At 35.7% G+C, this 22,112-nt stretch overlaps 1 protein-coding gene across 1 annotated transcript in view; it reads right to left on the bottom strand.

Moving 5' to 3' along the window:
* Positions 1 to 22,112, bottom strand: part of TEX11 (testis expressed 11) — a 237,625-nt gene that overhangs the window by 97,691 nt on the left and 117,822 nt on the right. The window lies entirely within an intron of this gene.

Raw genomic sequence — 22,112 nt, 5'->3', positions numbered from 1 at the left:
AGAAATGGGCAGAAAACATGAATAGACACTTCTCTAAAGAAGACATCCAGATGGCCAACAGGCACATGAAAAGATGTTCAGCGTCGCTCCTTATCAGGGAAATACAAATCAAAACCACACTCAGGTATCACCTCACGCCAGTCAGAGTGGCCAAAATGAACAAATCAGGAGACTGTAGATGCTGGAGAGGATGTGGAGAAACGGGAACCCTCTTGCACTGTTGGTGGGAATGCAAATTGGTGCAGCCGCTCTGGAAAGCAGTGTGGAGGTTCCTCAGAAAATTAAAAATAGACCTACCCTATGACCCAGCAATAGCACTTCTAGGAATCTACCCAAGGGATACAGGAGTACTGATGCATAGGGGCACTTGTACCCCAATGTTCATAGCAGCACTCTCAACAATAGCCAAATTATGGAAAGAGCCTAAATGTCCATCAACTGATGAATGGATAAAGAAATTGTGGTTTATATACACAATGGAATACTACGTGGCAATGAGAAAAAATGAAATATGGCCTTTTGTAGCAACGTGGATGGAACTGGAGAGTGTGATGCTAAGTGAAATAAGCCATACAGAGAAAGACAGATACCATATGGTTTCACTCTTATGTGGATCCTGAGAAACTTAACAGGAACCCATGGAGGAGGGGAAGGAAAAAAAAAAAAAAAAAAGGACGTTAGAGTGGGAGAGAACCAAAGCATAAGAGACTGTTAAAAACTGAGAACAAACTGAGGGTTGATGGGGGGTGGGAGGGAGGGGAGGGTGGGTGATGGGTATTGAGGAGGGCACCTTTTGGGATGAGCACTGGGTGTTGTATGGAAACCAATTTGTCAATAAACTTCATATAAAAAAAATAAATAAACTTCATATAAAAAATATAAAAAAAAATAAAGAAACACATAAACTGAAAGGACTGAAAATGATATTATTTGCAAATGGTGAGGAAAAAAGCAAAAGTGGCAGTGATTATATCAGATAAAATAGACTTTAGTCAAAATTGCTCACAATAGACAAAGAAGGCCGCTATATAGTGATAAAGGGGTCAATTAATCAAGGGGATATAACAATTGTAAATATATACACACTCAACATTAGAGCAAGTAAATATTTTTTAAATTTTTTTAACGTTTATTTATTTTTGAGAGAGAGAGAGAAAGAGACAGAACACAAGTGGGGAGGGGCAGAGAGAGAGAGGGAGACACAGAATCCAAAGCAGGCTCCAGGCTCCGAGCTGTCAGCACAGAGCCCAACATGGGGCTTGAAGCCACGAACCGTGAGATCATGACCTGAGCTGAAGTCAGACACTTAACTGACTGAGCCACCCAGGTGCCCCTAGAGCAACTAAAGATTTAAAACTTATATTAACCAAAAAGATATTCAATATCATTAATCATCATGGAAATGCAAATTAAAACCACAGTGAGATACCACTTCATACCTGTCAGGACGGTTAATTCAAATACACAAGAAATAACAAGTGCTGGCAAAGATATGGAGAAAAAGGAACCCTTATGTACTGTTAGTTGCAATGAAAATTGGTAGCACCACTGTGGAAATCATTATGGAGTTTCCTCAAAAACTTAAAATTAAAATTACCATATGATCCAGTAATTCTACTACTGAGCATTTACCTAAAAAAGGGAAAACATTAATTTGAAAACATTACACCCCTATGCTTATTGCATCATTATTTACAGTATATTGCAACATTATTTAAAATAGCCAAAATATGGAAACAACCCAAATGTTCATTGATGGATTAAAAAAAAAACAACATAGTATATATATACACTGTGGAATATTACTCAGCCACAAAAATGAATGGACTCTTGCAATTTGCAATAACATGGATGAAACTAGAGAGTCTAGAGAATATAATGTTAAGTGAAATCAGTCAGAGAAAGACAAATACCATATAATTTCACTCATATGTGTTATTTAAGAAACAAAACAAAGGGGGAAAAAGGGGACAGACAATAAGAGACTCTAAATAAAGACAACCAACTGGTGGCTGCCAGAGAAAAGATGGGTAGGGGATAAGTGAGACAAAGATGATTAAGAGTACACTTATCTTTTTTTTAAGTTTATTTATTTTGAGAGAGAGGGAGAAAGAGCATGTGTGCATGAATGAGTGGGGTAGGGGCAGAGAGCTATGGAGAGAGAGAATCCCAAGCAGACACGGGGCTCAATTTCACAAACCATGAGATCACAACCTGAGCTGAAACCAAGAATGAGACGCTTAACTGACTGAACCACCCAGGCACCCCAAGAGTACACTTATCTTGATGAGCACTAAGACATGTATACAATTGTTGAATAATTATATTGTACTCCCGAAATTAATATAACAATGTATATTAATTATACTTGAATTTAACAATCAATCAAATGCTAACCAACTGAAGAGAGTAATAGAGAGCAATAATAAACAATAGGGGACTTCAACACCCCACTTTCAACAATGCATAGATCACCCAGGCAGAAAATTAAATAGTGGACTTGAATAACACTATAGACAAAATGGGCCTTACAAATATTTACAGAACATTCTATCCAACAGCATCAGAATACATACTTCTCCTAAAGAGCACCCAAGGATCATTCTCTAGGATAGACCATAAGTTGGGCTAGAAAGCAGGCCTTAACAAATTTAAGAAGACTGAAATTCTATCAAGTGTCTTTTCAAAACGCAATGGTAAAAAACTAGAAATAAATGACTGAAAAATGAAAAATTAATAAATACATGGAGATTAAACAACACATTCCCGAACAACCAATGAGTCAAAGAAATCAAAAGGAAAATCACAAAGTATTTTGAGACAAAAGAAACTGGGAACACAGCATATCCAAGCTTATGGGATGCATCATGTTTGGCTTAGAACATGAAAACTGACACCACAGAAATACAAATGATCATAAATTATTACTATGAATAATTATATACCAACAAATTGAAAAACCTAAAAAAATGGATAAATACTTGAAACATGCAACCTATCTAGATTGAATCAGGTTGAAACAGAAAATCTGAACAGACCAATAACAGGTAAGATTTAATAAGTAATCAAAATCTTCAAAATCAAGTGCATATGAAACTTTCTCCAGGATATGTCACATGATAGCCCACAAAAAAAGTCTTAATAAATTTAAGAATATTGAAATCATACCAAGCATTTTTTTGACAACAATAAACTGAAATGAGAGACAAAATCTGGAGTGGCTTAGTTGGTTCAGCATCTGACTTCCACTCAGGTCATGATCACAGGGTTCCTGAGTTCCAGCCCCGCCATCGGACTCTGTGCTACAGCTCAGAGCCTGGAGCCTGCTTCGGATTCTGTGTCTCCCTCTCTCTCTCTACCTCCCCCCTCTGGTGCTCTGCCTCTCTCTTGCAAAAATAAATAAACTTTTAAAAAATTGTTTTTTAAAAAAAGATAAAATCCGGAGGAAAAAGACACATGGAGGATAAATGACATGATACTAAACACATAGGTCAACAAATAAATCAAATAGGAAATCAAAACATACATGGAGACAAATAAAAAAGAAAAAAGAAGGGTGCAAACTCTTTGGAATGCAGCAAAATAAATTCTAGGAAAGAATCTTATAGTGATACAGGCCTCTCTAAAGAAACAAAAAAAATCTGAAACAAACTAACCTTATACCTAAAAGATAAAAAAAAAGAACAAGCTTAAAACTAGTAGAAAGAAGGAAATAATAAAGATTAAAGCAGAAATAAATGAAATAGTCTTAAAAAATAGAAAAGATCAATGAAACCAAGAGCCAGTTCTTTGAAGACATAAACAAAATTGATAAACCTTTAGCCAGACTTCTCAAGGAAAAAAGAGAGATGACTGAAATAAAGTCAGAAATGAGGGAAGAGAAATAAAAACTGGCACCATAGAAATACAAAGGATTCTAAAAGCATATTATGAAAAATTATAGGACAACAAATTGGCCAAACTAGAATAAATGGATAAATTCCTAGAATTATATAAACTATCACAACGGAAACAGTAAGAAATAGAAAACTTGAACAGACTGATAATCAGCAAAGAAATTGAGTCAGTAACCAAAAATCTCCCAAACAAACAAAAGTCCAGGGCCAGATGGCTTCTTCTCAACCTATTCCAAAAAAATAGAAATGGAAGAAAAACTTCCAAATTCATTCTATGAAGCCAGCATTACTCTGACTCCAAAGCAAGGAAAAGAAAAAAAAAAAAAAAAAACCTCCACTGAAAAATAAGAACTACAGGCCAATATCCCTGATGAACATGGATGTAAAAATTCTCAATAAAATACTAACAAATTGAATCTAAAAACACATTAAAATAATCATTCATCATGCTCAACTAGAATTTATTCCTAAACTGTAAGAGTGGTTCATTATTCATAAATCAACCAATGTGATACACCACATTAATAAAAGAAAGGATAAAAACCATATAATCATTTCAAAAATTCAGAAAAAACATTTGACAAAATACAGTATCCATTTTTGATTAAAAAAAAAAAACCCTCAACAAAGTAGAGAGAAAATACCTCAACATAATAAACACCATATCAAAAAACACCACAGCTAGTATCATCCTCAATGGGGAAAAACTGAGAGCTTTTCCTCTATGGTCAGGAACAAGACAGGAATGTCAAGTCTCACCACTGTTATTTAACATAGTCCTGGAAGTCCTAGCCTCAGCAGTCCAACAACAAAAAGAAATAAAAAGCCTCCAAGGGCACCTGTGTGGTTCAGTCAGTTAAGCATCCGACTTCAACTGAGGTTATGATCTCACAGTCTGTGAGTTGGAGCCCCACGTCAGGCTCTGTGCTGACAGTTCGGAGCCTGGAGCCTGCTTCAGATTCGGTGTCTCCCTCTCTCTACCTCTTCCCCCACTCATACTGTGTCTCTCTCTCAAAATAAAATAAAGACATAAAAAATTTTTTTAAAAAAGGAAAGAAAATAAAAAGCCTCAAAATTGGCAAGGAAGTCAAACTTTCACTATTTTCAGACAACACAATACACCATATAGAAAACACGAAAGACTCTACCCAAAAATTTGCTAGAACTGACACACAATTTCAGTAAAGTTGCTGGATACAAAATCAACACACAGAAATCTGTTGCATTTCTACACACTAAAAATGAAGAAGCAGAAAGAGAAATCAAAGACTAGATCCCATTTACTATTACACCAAAAATCGTAAGACACCTAGGAATAAACTTAACGAAAAAAGTAAAAGACTTATACTCTGAAAACTATCTAACACTGATGGAATATATTATTCCATCAGTAATGACACAAAGAAATGGAAAGACACTCATGTTCATGGATTGGAAGAACAAATATTGTTAAAATGTATATATCACCCAAAACAGTCTACATATTTAATGCAATCCTTTTCAAAATACCACCAGTATTTTTCACTGAAGTAGAGCAAACAATCCTAAAATTTGTATGGAATCACAAAAGACCCCAAAGAGCCAAAGCAACCTTGAAAAAGAAAAGCAAAGCTTGGAGGTATCACAATTCCATATTTCAAGTTATATTACAAAGCTGTAGTGATCAAAACAGTATGGTACTGGCACAAGATAGACACATAGATTAATGGAACAGAATAGAAAACCCAGAAATGAACCCACAACTATATGGTCAACTAATCTTTAACAAAACAGGAAAGAATATCCAATGGAAAAATGACAGTCTCTTTAACAAATGGTGTTGGGAAAACTGGACAGCAACATGTAAAAGGATTAAACTGGATCACTTCTTACAACATCATAAAAATAAATTCAAAATGAATCAAAGACCTAAATGTGAGACCTGAAACCTTAACACAGGCAGCAACCTCTTTGATATTGGCCATAAGCAACTTCTTTCTAGATATGTCCCCAGTGCAAGGGAAACAAAAAGAAAAACAACCTATTGGGACTACATCAAAATAAAAGTCTTCTGCACAGTGAAGGAAACAATCAACAGAACTAAAAGGCAACCTACGGAATGGGAGAAGATATTTGCAAATGACATAGCTGATAAAGGGTTAGTAGCTAAAATATATAAAGGGTTTATAAAACTTAACACCCTCAAAACAAATAATCCAAGTTTTTAAAAAATGGGCAGAAGACATAAATAGACATGTTTCCATGAAAAGATGCTCAACATCACTCATCATCAGGGAAATACAAATCAAAGCCAAAATGAGATAGCACCTCACACCTGTGGGAATGGCTAAAATTATCAACACAGGAAACTATAGATGTTAGCAAGGATGCGGAGAAAGGGGAAACCTCTTACACTGTTGGTGGGAATACACACTGGTGTAGCCCCTGTGGGAAACAGTATAGAGGGTCTTCAAAAAGTTAAAAATAGAACTACCCAGGGCACCTGGGCAGCTCAGTTGGGTAAGCATCTGACTTTGGCTCAGGTCATGATCTCACAGTTCGTGAATTCGAGCCCTGCATCAGGGTTTCTGCTGTCAGCGTGGAGACCACTTCAGATCCTCTGTCTCCCTCTCTCTCTGGCCCTCCCGCATGCTCTCTCTCTCTCACTCTCTCTCAAAAATAAACATTAAAAAAATAGAACTACCCTACAATCTAGCAGTTACACTACTAGGGATTTGCCCAAATGGTACAAACATATGGATTCAGTGGGGCACATGCACCCCAATGTTTATAGCAGCCTTATCAACAATAGCCAAACTATGGGAAGAGCCTAAATGTTCACTGACTGATGAATGGATAAAGAAGAATGAAGAGTGAAATCTTGCTATTTGCAACAACGTGGATGGAGCTAGAGTGTATTATGCTAAGTGAAATAACTCAGAGAAAGACAAAAACCATATGATTTCACTCATATGTGGAATTTAAGAAACAAAACAGATGAACAAAGGGGAAAAAAAAGAGAGGGAAGCAAACCTTAAGAGACTCTTAACTACAGAGAACAAACTGAGGGTTAATGGAGGGAAAGGGTGGGGGATGAGCTAAATGGGTGATGGGTATTGAGGAGGGCACTTGTTCTGTGGGGCACTGGATGTTATATGTAAGTGACAAATCACTAAATTCTATTTCTAAAACCAATATTACACTATATGTTAACTAACTAGAGTTTAAAAATTTGAAACAAAAAAGGGAAATTATAATGTTGAAACAATGAAAGAATGGAAATATAATTTTTTAAGTTTATTAAAATTAGTCAATGATAAGACCAAAAGCATTAAAATAAGATACCACCTCATACCTGTCACAATGCCTAAAAATCAACAACGTAAGAAACAATAGGTGCTGGACAGGATGTGCAGAAAGGGAAACCTTCTTATACTGTTGGTGGAAATGCAAGCTGGTGCACACATTCTGGAAAACAGTATGGAGGTTCTTCAAGAAATTAAAAATAGAACTGTCCTACGATCCAGCAATTAGACTACTACGTATTTACACGAAGGACACAAAATACTGATTCAAAAGGATACATGCACCCCAATGTTTATAGCAGCCTTATCTACAATAGCCAAATTATAGAAAGAATTCAAATGTTCATTGACTGATGAATGGATAAAGATGTGGTAGTGTGTGTGTGTGTGTATATATATATATATATATATATATATATATATATATATAAATATAATGGAATATTACTCAATCATCAAAAAGAATGAAATCTTGGGGCACCTGGGTGGCTTAGTCAGTTAACAGTCTGACTCTTGATTTTGGCTCAGGTCATGATCTGACGGTTCATGAGATTGAGCCCTGCATCAGACTCCTGAGCATGGAGCCTGAGCATGGAGCCTGCTTGGGATCCTCTCCCTCTCTCTCTGTCCCTCTCCCAGCTCTCTCTGTCTCAAAGTCAGTAAATAAAAAGAATGAAATCTTTCATTTGCAACAATGTGGATAGAGGTAGAGAGTATTATGCTAAATGAAGGAAGTCACAGAAAGACAAATACTGTATGATTTCATTCATATGTGGAAAATTTAAGAAACAAAACAAACAGGTAAAGGGAAAAAAAGAGAGGGAGTCAAACCAAAAAACAGACTCTTAACTATGGAGAACAAACTGATGGTTACCAGATGGGATGTGTGTGGGAGACGGGTCAAACAGGTGATGGGGATTAAGGAATGTATTTGTGATGAGCACCGGATGTAGTATGGAAGTGTTGAATCACTATATTATACACTTGAAACTAATATTACACTGTATGTTAAGTAATTCGAATTTAAATAGAATCTTAAAAAACCCGATTTATAATTGCACTAAAAAGAATAAAATAACTAGGGATAAATTTAACCAAGGAGGTGAAAGACCTATGCTCTAAATCTATAAGACACTGATGAAAGCAATCCAAGAAGACAAACAGCGAGGATGTAGAGAAACAGGAACTCTCTTGCACTGTTGGTGGAATGCAAACTGGTGCAGCCACTCTGGAAAAACAGTGTGGAGGTTCCTCAAAAAATTAAAAATAAAATTACTCTATGACCCAGCAATAGCACTACTAGGAATTTATCCAAAGGATACAGGAGTACTGATTCATAGGAGCACATGTACCCCAATGTTTATAGCAGTGCTTTCCACAATAGCCAATTTATTGAAAGAGCCTAAATGTCTATTAACTGATGAATGGATAAAGAAGATGTGGTTTATATATACAATGGAATCCTACTTGGGAATGAGAAAGAATGAAATCCTGCCATTTGCAGCAACATGGATGGAACTGGAGGGTGTTATGCTAAGTGAAATAAGTTAGCCAGAGGAAGACAGTTATCCTATGTTTTCACTCATATGTGGATCTTGAGAAACTTAACAGAAGACCATGGGGGAAGGGAAGGGGAAAAAATAGTTATAAACAGAGAGGGAGGAAAGCAAACCATAAGACACTCTTAAATACAAGCAACAAACTGAGGGTTGATGGAGGGGGCAGGGGAGAGGGGAAATTGGGTGATGGGCATTAAGGAGGGCACTTGTTGGGATGAGCACTGGGTGTTGTATGTAAGCAATGAATCATGGGAATCTTCCCCCAAAACTAAGAGCACATTGTATACACTGTATCTTAGCCAACTTGACAATAAATCATATATAAAATTTTTTTTTAAGTTTAAAGTTTTTGAAGTCCCATTAGACGAGGTAAACAACCTCCAAAGCCTTTGAAAGCACCCTCTTCTTCCTCTAAGCCTACTTTTCCTCATCACCTTCATTTATGAAAAATAAAAGAAACTATTTATTACATAAGAAAGGAATACAGGGGTGCCTGGGTGGCTCAGTCGGTTGAGCATCCGACTTCAGCTCAGGTCATGATCTCATGGTCTGTGAGTTCAAGCCCCACGTCGGGCTCTGTGCTGACAGCTCAGAGCCTGGAGCCTGCTTCAGATTCTGTGTCTCCCTCTTCTCTCTGCCTCTCCCCCACTTGCACTCTGTCTCTCTCTCTCAAAAATTAATAAACATTGCCATGTAGTACTCCATTGTGTATATAAACCACAATTTCTTTATCCATTCATCAGTTGATGGACATTTATGCTCTTTCCATAATTTAGCTATTGTTGAGAGCGCTGCTATAAACATTGGGGTACAAGTGTTCCTATGCATCAGTACTCCTGTATCCCTTGGGTAAATTCCTAGCCATACAGAGAAAGACAGATACCATATGTTTTCACTTTTATGTGGATCCTGAGAAACTTAACAGAAGACCATGGGGGAGGGGAAGGAAAAAAAAAGAGGTTAGAGTGGGAGAGAGCTAAAGCATAAGAGACTGTTAAAAACTGAGAACAAACTGAGGGTTGATGGGGGGTGGGAGGGAGTGGAAGGTGGGTGATGGGTATTGAAGAGGGCACCTGTTGGGATGAGCACTGGGTGTTGTATGGAAACCAATTTGACAACAAATTTCATATATTGAAAAAAATGAATAAACATTTAAAAAAAAGGAATACAAACAGAAAGATATACCCCATTCATGGATTGGAAGAATATTAAAATGTGCATACTATCCAAAGTAATCTATATATTCAATGCCATCCCTCATTAAAATACCAATAGCATTTTTCACAGAACAAGAACAAATAATCTTAAATTTTGTATAGAACCAGAAAAGATCCCAAGTAGTCAAAACTATCTCTAATTTTTTTGATGTTTATTTTATTTTCAGAGAGAGTGAGTGCAAACACAAGTGGGGGAGAGGGAGGGGCAGAGAGAGAGGGAGACACAGAATCTGAAGCCAGCTCTAGACTCTGAGCTGTCAGCACAGAGCCTGACGTGGGGCTCAAACCCACAAACTGCAAAATCATGACCTGAGCTGAAGTTGGATGCTTAACCTTCTGAGGTACCCAGGCACCCCCAAAACAATCTTAAGAAAGATCAAAGCTCAATTTCAGATATCAAAAGATACCACAAAGCTATAGTAATCAAAACAGTATGGTACTGACACATAAACAGAAACATAGGTCAATAGAACAGAATAGGACACTCAGAAATAGAGCCACACCTGTATGGTCAATTAATCTATTGACAAAGGAGGTAAGAATATACAATGGGGAAAACAGTCTCTTCAAAAATGATGCTGTGAAAACTAGACAGCTACATGCAAAAGAATGAAACTGGACCACCTTCATACACTATATACAAAAAATAAAATAGAAATGGATTAAAGACCTAAATGTGAGACCTGAAATCACAAAACTCCTAAAAGAAAACATAGGCAGTAATCTCTTGGACATCAGCCTTAGCAACTATTTATGGATGTGTTTCCTCAAGCAAGGGAAACAAAAGCAAACAAACTATTGGGACTATATCAAAATAAATAGCTTCTGCATAGTAAAAGAAACAACCAACAAAACTAAAAGGCAACCTATGGAATGGGAAAAGACATTTGCAAATGACACAGCCAATAAAGGGTTAGTATCCAAAATATATAAAGAACTTATATAGCTCAACACCACAAAACAAACAACCCATTTTTTAAAAATGGGCAGAAAACCTGAATAGATATTCCTCCAAAGAAGACATACAAATGGCCAACAGACACATGAAAAGATAACTCAACATCACTAATTGTCAGGGAAATGAAAATCAAAACCATAATGAGATATCACCTTACATCTGTTACAATGGATAGTATTAAAAAGACAAGAATGAACAAGTTTTGGCAAGAAATGTGGAGAAAAGGGAATCTTCATTGCACTGTTGATTGAAATGTTAATTGTTACAGCTCTTGTGGAAAACAGTACAGGGGCTCATCAAAAAAAAAAACAGTAATACTATTTTTATAGTAAAAATTAATATATGATCCAACTGTTCCACTGCAGGTATTACCTAAATAAAATGAAAAGACTAATTCAAGAAGGAATATGCACCCTTATGTTTACTGCAGCATTATTTACAATAGCTAATATACAGAAGCAACCCAAGTGCTCACTGACAGATGAATAAAGTGGTGTATACAGTGTGTGTGCATGTGCACACACACACGCACACACACACACACACACACACACACACTGGAATATTACTCAATCATAAAAAAGAATGTGGTCTTGCCATTTGCAACAACATGGATGGATCTAAAGGGTATTATGATAAGTGAGGTAAGTCAATCAGAGAAAGATAAATACTACATGATTTCACTTATATGTGAAATCTACAAAACAAACAAAAACAACAAATACTGAGAAGTAACTGGTGGCTGCCAAAGTGTAAGTTGTGGGGGGGGGGGAGATGTGCAAAATAGATAAATGTGATTAAGAGGTACAAAGTTCCATTTATAAAATAAGTCATAGTGATGAAAAGTACAGCATAGGGAATATGGTCAGTAATATTGTAATAATGTATGGTGACAGACAGTGTCTACACTTATCACGGTCAGCACTGAGTAATTATAGAACTGTTGACTGAATGTGTTGTACACCAGAAGTTAATATAACATTGTATGTTAATTATACTTCAATTATAAAAGGTCAAAACTGTAACCAACCATTTCAAAATGAGGTTGAAAACATTAAGAAAATTATACTAGATATAAAAGAATGGCATAAAATCAGAATTAGAAAAAATCAGAAATGAGGTGTTAGATCTCAGAAAAAATTAGAAGAATTACTTCAGAAATGAATACTGACAAAAAGAAATATGAGAGTAATAAATACAGTCAATAATGTCATAAGAACATAGGAAACATTTTAAAATTTAAAAGGAGGAAATTTTTAAAATTAACTAGAATTGAAGATTATATATATTCTACCACAATAAAAGATAAACATTAAAAAAAGAAGACAACCAAAGTGATCTACAGATTCAATGCAAACCCTATGAAAATCTCAATGCCATTTGTTTTGTATTTTTTTTGTGTAGAAATAGAAAAACTCATCCTAAAATTCATATGTAATCTTAAGGGACTCTGAGTAGCCAAAAAAACTTGGAAAAAAAAGAACAAACTTGGATGACTCACACTTCCTAATTTCAAAACTTAGTACAAAGCTACAGTAATCAAAACAGTGTGGTACTTGCATAAGGACAGACATACAGACCAATGAATTGGAATAGAAAGCCCAGATATAACCCCTCATATATATGTTCAAATGATTTTTTATTAGACTGATAAGACCATTCAATGGAAGGACAGTCTTTTCAACAAATTATGCTGGGGAAATAGGATATTCACATGGAAAAGAATGAAGTCAGATCTTTATTGTACCCCATATATAAAAAGTAACTTAAAATGGATCAAAGACCTACATGTAAAAGTTAAAATTATAAGTCTTAGAAGAAAGCATAAGAGGAAATTATGACATTGGATTTGGTGGTGATTTCCTGGATAAGACACTAAACTAAAAAATAGACACTTAGACTTCATCAGAAGTACAAAATGTTTGTGCTTCAAAGGAAAGGACATTATTCAAGAAAGGAAAATGACAATCCATAGAATGGGAGAAAATATTTACAAATTATATCTTGATAATAAATTAATATCCAGAATACATAAAGAGCTCCTACAACTTATCAACTAAAAAATAAACAACCCAATTAAAAAATGGGCAGAAAGACTTGGAATTTCTCCAAAGAAGATATACGAATGGCCAATAAGTACATGAAAAGATGCTCAACATCAGTGCTCATTTAGGGAAATGCAAATCAAAATACAAGAGACCACTTCATACCCATTAGGATGGCTTTTATCAAAAAACCAGAAATTGATCAGGATGTGGAGAAATTGTGACACTTCTGCTTTCTGGTGGGAATGTAAAATGACATAGCCATCATGTAAAACAGTGGCTATTCCTCAAAATGTTAAACATAGAATTACCATATAATCCTAAGTATATATACAAAAGAACTGAATGCAGGGACTCAGATACTTGTATACCTAGCTCATAGCGATTTTATTCACAAAAACTAAAAGGAAGCAACCCAAGGGTTCATCAACAGATGAATGGATAAACAAAAAGTGGTATATACATACAGTGGAATATCACTGAGTCTTAAAAAGTTCGGGAATTCTGATACATTCTACAACACAGATGAACCTTGAGGACATTACACTCTGTGATATAAGCCAGTTACAAAAGGACAAATATTGTATGATTCCACTTATATGAGGTAGCTAAAGTAGTCAAAGCCATAGAAACAGAACACATAATTGTGGTTGCCAAGGGTTAAGCAGTGAAGAGATCAAGGAGTTATTGTTTAGTGGACACAGAGTCTCAGTTTTGCATGCTAAAAAGAGTTGTGGAGAGGGATGCAGAATATTGTGTATGTACTTAATGCCACAGAACTGTGCACTTAAAAAATGGTTAAGATGGTACATTTTACCATAATTTGAAAAATCAATTATATTTCTATATGTTAGCAATGAACATTTGGAAATTGAAATAATAAAGTAAGACCATTTACTATATCATCAAAAACACGGATTCTCTGGGATAAAGTCAGCAAAATATAAGCAAGATTCTTGCGCTGGAAACTATAAGATAATGATGAAAGAAATTAAAGAAGACCTAAATAAATAAAATGCTATGCTGTGTTAATGGATTTGAATACAATTCTGTTAAGATGTTAACTGTTTCTTAAATTGACCTAAAGATTCAATGCAATCCCAATAAAAATCCCACCAGACATTTTTTTGTAGTAAATAATAAGCTGATTTTACACTTTATGTGGAAATATAAAGGATTTAGAGTAGTCAAAAGATTCTAAAAAAAGAACAAAGTTGAGGACTTACCAACTGGATTTCAAGACTTACTGTAATACAACAATAATCAAGACAGTGAGGTATTATTAGCATAAGGACACATACGAAGAAATCAACGGAATCAACAGAATAGAGTACAGTATACAAAGAAATCAATGGAATCAACAGAATAGAGTACAGAAGCAGATCTCAATATTTATGATCACCTGATATTTGACAAAGGTGCCAAGATAATTCAATTGGGTAAGGACAGTCTTTCAATACTGGTACTAGAAGAACATGGAATCTGTATGGGGGGAAAATGAACCTTAACCTTTATCTCTGTCTCTCTCTTCTTTATGTGCACACACACAAATAGACACACACATAGATTAACTCAAAATGGATCACAGGTCTAAAAACAGCTAAAACTATAAAATGCCTATAAGAAAGCATAGAAGAAATGTACAGCCAATGTACAGCCAAGCTTATTAGGACTGCTATAATAAAACATATCAAAAGTGAAAAAAAAAGAAAGCACAGAAGAAAAATTCTTTCATCCTGGGGCAAGCAAAGATTTCTAAGGACACAATAAACAAACCATAACAGAAAATATAATAAATTTGACTTTATTAAAACAAACCCACAACATACCTACTAGAATTATTGAAATTAAAAAGTTGAAAATACCGTATGTTGACAAGGATGTGGATGAACTGGCACCTTCATCCATTGATGGCAGGAATGTAAAATGTAAAACTCCTTTGGAAAACACTTTGGTGGTTTCTTATAAACTTAGAAATATTGTTACCATATAACTCAGCAATTCCACTTCTGGATACTTCCCCAGAGAAATCAAAACAAGTATCTATACAGAGACTTCTGCCTTGAATGTTCATAGTAGCATTATACATAATAGCCTCAAACTGGAAACAACCAAAATGTCCACCAATAGGTGAATGGATAAACAAATTGTGATATATCCATGGAATACTACTCAGGAATAATAAGGAGCAATCTACTGATATATGTAACAACATGAGTGATTCTCTAAAACATTATGATGAAAGAAGTTAGACCAAAAAAAAAGCACAGACTGTATGATTACATGTATATGAAACTCTGTAAATCTAGATAAATCTATAAGTAAATCTAATCAATAGTGATGGATAGTGTATTAGTCATTGCCTGGGGCCGAGAGTGTAGATGGGGACTGACTTGGAAGGAGCACAAGGGAATCTTCTGAGGTAGTGAAGATATTCTATAACTAGATTGAGGTAGTGGGTATACTGGGGTGGTTTTTAGTGTAAATTATACTTCAATAAATTCAATTTTTAAAGTAAATTAATAATGATTTGTAAGGGCCCCTTTGGTTCTAAAAATTCAACAATCTTTGAACTTATGAACTCCAAAAAATCTTCTTTGACTATTTATAGATTTTGCCAGACTATAATATCTTAGACTGATATGGTTGGAAGATTCTCTTAGTCAAAAAAATTCTTCTGATGCTTGAATCTTCTTTATAACACTCACACCAAGTAGTCAGTCATTTAGTCTCTGCTTAAATACCTTCAGGGAGAGGGAATTTACTATATTTTAAGAAAATCCATTTCAGTTTGGGACAGGTCTAATCATTAGACAGAGTTTCCTTATGATGACCTGAAATCTTACTCCCTATATGTCTCACCCATGGAAATATGCATGAAATAAATATAATTCTTTTGATCATTGGCATTCATTCAAATATTAAGAGGAAGCTATTAATGTTCCTTCTAAATCTTCCATTTTCCAAGTTTAAAATCCCTATCTACTTTTAACTATTCTTCAAGTAAGACGGTTTGAGTGGTCGCACCACCCTGAGTGCCTACCCCTTGGCACTCTATTTAGAGTTTGTCAAAATCATCCTTCAAAAGTGTTGCCTCCTAGTCCTACACAATACTGCAGGTATGCTATAACCAGAGCAGAATACAGGGCGATTACCACTCCTTCACATTTCTATTGACACAACTTAATTTGAATTAATTTTCTTAGCATTATTGGCTTATGTTGAGCTCACAGTCAACTAAAAACAACAAATCTTTTACATGTGCTACTGGTTTTTTTTTTAATTTTTGTAAATGTTTTATTTATTTTTGAGACAGAGAGAGACAGAGCGTGAACAGGGGAGGGGCAGAGAGAGAGCAAGACACAGAATCCGAAGCAGGCTCTAGGCTCTGAGCTGTAAGCACAGAGCCCGACGCGGGGCTGGAACTCACAAACCGCGAGATCATGACCTCAGCCGAAGTTGGATGCTTAACGGACTGAGCCACCCAGGCGCCCCTACCTGTACTACTGTTAAGTGACATTTCATCTATTCTGTTCTTGTACAGTTGTTTTGGGGGATCCAAGTATGGAATATTTTGTTATTCCCATAACTGGGTCTGCATCTTGTTCAAATGGGATCACCATTTCAGCCTATTGAGGTGTGATTATCTATCTGACTCTGTCTTCTGACATATTAGTTACTCTTTTCAGCTTTAGGTCATATGTACGTTCAGTCAGTATTCATAAAGCTTCATCGACATATTCTGATTCTAAATTCATATGATATATATATACCACACTACTTGATATTTGAATGTGTACTTTTATTACTTTGTAATTATGTTGTACATGTAAACTTTGTTTCTACAGTAATACTTTAAGCTGATCTATATAGAAAGGATCATGTATTCTACTTATTCTATAATTCCAGGCACAAATTAGGCATTCAATAAATATTTGTTGACTTGAAACCTCAATTACAGTATTTTTATGGTATAGCTGTATCAAGAATGAGCTACAACAGAACTTCGTCTCATTTTTACTTGTGTTTTCTTTTATATTTGTACAGATATATTTGTGGGAACGGCTATACCTGCCAAAGCATCACAAAATCAATGAAAAGCTATTATAATAGAAACAAAGCCCACAGTGCCACCTAGTGAACATTACTAGTTTATTTCTTCTGATCACAAGGTCATTTTCAGTCCTACAATGGAATGGCATGATTTTAAAACTCTATATAGTAAATAGAACCAATGTAAAACCAACACATGAGACGTGGTTGTTTTCACTTTAGGTTACATAAATATTCTATAAAAAGTCTTATCTTGTAAGTCTTATCACCACACTGTGCTTTGAGAATGTGCTTTAATATCATCAATCTAGAGTAGTACTAATGATATTTCATGTAGCTAAATTGCAGTTGTTACCTGAGGATGAGATTTCTGCACTGAGTTAAAGAATGCTCAGCTGAATATTACTGTTTACCAAGATCACCAAAATATTACCCATAATGTAGGGATGCAGCGAAGAGGTATTCTGCAATGGAGAAGCATGGAAAAGGGTACAGAGGTAGAAAAGCATAGAGCATGGTTAGGAAGCTACAAATAATTCAATTCAGGCTAAACATAGTATACATGTAATGGAAATAAAACAGGATCGTTATTTATGGATTCTGGAGGACATTAGAACTAAGGAATTTGGTCTTTATTTACAAGGAGCCACTAAAGACTATCGAGTGGCTCCCTGTAACTGTTAAAATATTATTCTAATAGTCATAGAGATGATGAAAGCTTGGATTAGAGTAGTGAGGTAAATATGGAAGAGGAGTCAGCTGGCAAAAATATTGCAGAGGTAGAATTGATCAGACATGGCACATGATGAATAGAAAAGAAGGAATCCATTAATCTAAAATTTCAGTCTTAGACAAGAGCTGGATATACCCAAAGATAGTATAAAAGTGAATGTGGGCTGTGAGAGAGATCAGGACTAGACATACAGATTTGGGAATGAAGAGATGAACTAAAACGGATTACTGAGGGTAGAGTGTACAGAAGAAAAAAAAGAGATCAGAGAATAAATTCATTCAACAAATGTTTATTGAAAGCATGGTTGTGGGTGTTAGGGATAAAATAGTGAACAGGATAAACATAGTACTTGCCCTCATCCAATATTTATTTGGTGAAAAGAGACAGTAACAGAAATAGAGAAAGAATTGTCAGAATAATAAATAGGATTAAGAGAAGATGTCATAGAAGCCAAAGAGAAGGTTTCTAGAAGGATGAAGTGGTTGACAGTATTATACTGTTTTGTTCTAGAGAGATCAGAAGACAAGAAGGACTGAGAAAAGATTAGACTTGATCATTAAAAAGTCACTAGTCTTCAAAAGAGCAGTTTATAGAATCATAGATGTAAAAATCAAGTGGGGAGTAGGTAGTGAGGCCAAAAACCTTAGAGTCAGCCTTGTCTATTCTTTCTCTTCTACCCTGTCTAGTATGTCAGGGAATTCTATCATCTTTACTTTTATAATCTATCCAGAATCTGATCCTGATCCACAATTCTTCTGCACTGGTCCATGCCACCTCATCTCTTGCCTTGTTATTTCAATGGCCTCCAAACTGGTCTCCTTGCTTCCACCCTTGCACCCACCCTAGTCTATCCAACACAGTGGAAAGAGCGATCTTATTAAAATGCAAGTCATATCATGTGATTCCTCTGCCCAAGGCCCCTCAATAGCTTCCCATCTCACTCAGAGTTAATGACATAAATCGTTACAATGAACTACAATGTCTTTCTTATGGGATCTGTTTCCCCACTACTTCCCTGATCACAGCTCCCGCTTTTCCTAATATTACTTCTGTTGCAGCCACATTAGTCCTTTTGCTATCCCTCAAATACCCCAGGTATGCTCCTAACCCCACAACCTTTGCACTGTGAATTCCCACTATTTGGACTGCTGTTTTTTCAGATATCCACATAGCCAGATCCCTCACTTCCTCAGGTCTCTATTCAAAAGCACCTTCTCCCTGAGGCCTTCCTTGGCCACTGTTATCTAAAATTTCAACCTTTCATTCCTCTTCTAAAATATTTAATGCCACCCTTTCCTGCTTAGTTTTCTCCTTAGCACTTACCACTATTTAATATAACAGGGTCAAAAAACGATGGCATTTGGGCCACTTCTAGACCACCATCTATTTTTGTACAGTCCACAAACTAAGAAGGGTTTTATACATTTTTGAAAGGTTGAAAAAATTCCAAAGAAGAATAATATTTTATTACACATGAAAATTATATGAAATTTAAATTTCAGTGTTCCTAAGCAAGTTTTATTACAACACAACCATGCCAAATTGTTTACATATGGTCTACAATTGCTTTCATGGTACAAAATCAGAGTTGAGTATTTACAACAAAGGCTGTATGGCCTAGAAAACCTAAAATATTTACTAACTGGTTCTTTACAGAAAATTTGTTGACCTCTGTAATATACCATAATATTCATCTTTTTATTGTCTGTCTCTCCTAGTAGAACGATAAACTCCATGGGTATAGGTGTTTATGTCTACTTTGTTCATTACTATACTCCAATGCCTAGGACAGTACTTAATGTATAATAGTCAATAAACATTTTTTTAATAAATGGACACTAAAAAAATGTCAGCATTAATTTTAGGTTAAAAATATTGGTGAAAAAAGGAAGGACAAAGAGAGAACTGTAATTTGAGTAGGATGACAAGAATGAAGAAAGGTTTCTGAATAAAAAAGACCTCAAAATAACTGTAGTGACAAGGAAAGAAATAGTTGAGAGAAAAATATTAAAGAGCTAAAGTGACATTGGTAGAGAAGGTTTCCAGAGAACGTTCTTTCTAAGAGATAAGGAAGAAAGAGTAAAGAGATGAGTAAAGAAAGGAGAAGTTGATGAAGTTCATGTTAGTGGCTCCAAGTTCAGACACTTACAAGATAAAAATTTTTTTTAATTTTTTAATGTTTATTTATTTATTTTTGAGACAGAGAGAGACAGAGCACGAGCAGGGGAGGAGCAGAGAGAGAGGGAGACACAGAATCCAGGAGAGAGGGAGACACAGAATCCAAAACAAGCTCCAGGCTCTGAGCTGTCAGCACAGAGCCCGACACGGGGCTCGAACTCACACACCATGAGATCATGACCTGAGCCAAAGCTGGACGCTCAACTGACTGAGCCACCCAGGCACACCACAAGATAAAAGTTTTTTTTTTTAAGATAAAGTTGTTTGATAAAGGGAAGGGTAAGGTATGGGGGCTTAAAGACAAAAAAATCCTGGAATCACCATTGTGAGGAATATGACAGAAAGTTAACAAGAGTCCGTTTTACAGAGTGCCTAGCTGAAAAACTATGAAATTTTAGCAGATCCAATAAACATGGTTTCATAAATTTCCTGAATAGCATTCAAACAGCTCAAGGGAAGGAGTGAAAAAAAAAAGCAGACGATGAAAATTAACAAGGTGGGAACAGTAAAATAGTAAAATATAATGGACTGTGTTACTTCTTTTCACCTTTCTGTCTTAGTGCATAGGAGAGTATTCCTTACATATGAAGGGTACCAAATCAATGTTTAAGTTCAAGACAGGAAGGATGAAAGAGAAAAATACACTAACAGTAATCAAACAAGATTACATTGATCATACTGAAAATAACCTTTGGCTTCACCACCAATCTGGCCTTAAGTGATATAATCGCATACTGAACATACACTATTAGGATGGGCCTGGTTTCCTGCTCTCTTCTTCTTCCCCTTCTACCAATACCATTTGAACTCCAAATTATAGACTAAGTCCTACATTAGGCTCTAGGATCAAACTTCATATTTGTTAGAGGAGACTTAAGAAGCACTGCTTCGAGGTGCCTGACTGGCTCAATTGGTGGAACATATGGCTCTTGATCTCAGTGTCTTGAGTTTGAGCCCTACATTGTGTATAGATTACTTTAAAAAAAAAAAAAAGAAGCACTGCTTCAAGTCTTAAAAGATTGTGTCTACTCACTTCATATTCTCCTAGGAACTGCATCCCAGCCTGGCCTGCTGTTCCTGACCTTTAAAACAGCCTTGTTATTCTCATCCCTTTAGGTTTGGAACTCTACCTTGCTCTTTCTAGTCTGTCTACATAAAGATTTGAGTTCTGCCTTTGAATCCAAATCTCTATGGCTGAAGACCTGTTCCCTGCTGATATATGATACCAACTATTTGCATGCCTAACTTATAGAATATTTCCAACACTTAGATTTTCTTCCTTGCCATGATCTGTTTATCTGCCTATTAAGATACCCTGATGCCAACTGCTTGGTTGAATCAAAGGCAACTACGTCTTGTTCACGTCTGTAACCTCAGAGGCTATCATAGTATCTTGTGCTGTGCCCTTTCCATTGGTATTAGCTGAACAGATATCCTTCCTTGGTGTGAAAATGCAACCATCCCCCACAAATGGCATGTCTGGCTCCAGGTGCAGGTCCTTCGCAATCTGCCAGGCCAACATAAATCATGGAAGTTACAGTAACTTTCTTATCACCTTCTTTAAGTCTTCAAGTAAGCAGTAAGCAACTATCTTTCTGAAATAGTTAATAGTATCCTATGCAGAAATATAATGAATTAGGTAACAAAATCTGTGTGATAACTTTTTCAGGACTTTCAGTAAACAGTAGTCAACTGTCTTTCTGAAACACTTAAGTGCTAGCCTGTGCTGAAATATCATGAACTAAGTAACATTTCAACTTCTCTTCTAGAACTATGAATTTTGAATATATAAACTAAATGGTAAATATTCTTTTGAAAGAAAATTTGAAGTATTTAGTCAAATAAACAACCCCTCAAAGTAAACAAAAACTCAAAGAAAATGTCTGGAATTACAACCCTTAATCACATATTCCCCCCTAAACTTATCATTAAAACCTGAAAAGCAACAAAGGCCTTCATATTTTATCTGGGTCCACACTTGTCCTTTTCACCTGTTCTTCCACAAGCCAATACCCTTCCCCAATATGTGCATACTACATGATACCCAAAGGAAGAAATGTCCCAATTGCTTTGGGAAATATGAATGGTTTATCCTTAAATAAGTTGTTTTCTCATTCACCTCCTAGAATTTTGTCCTGATAAACAATCAAATGCTAAACATTTTCTAGAGTGGTTGTATAGGCAACAGG

The sequence above is a fragment of the Lynx rufus genome, unplaced genomic scaffold (genome assembly GCF_022079265.1).
Source record: "Lynx rufus isolate CCGP_SWC_20201006 ecotype Redwood Valley unplaced genomic scaffold, mLynRuf1.p SCAF_30, whole genome shotgun sequence".
In the NCBI taxonomy this organism is placed as follows: Eukaryota; Metazoa; Chordata; class Mammalia; order Carnivora; family Felidae; genus Lynx; species Lynx rufus.
This window is presented reverse-complemented; position numbering and strand designations above follow the sequence as displayed.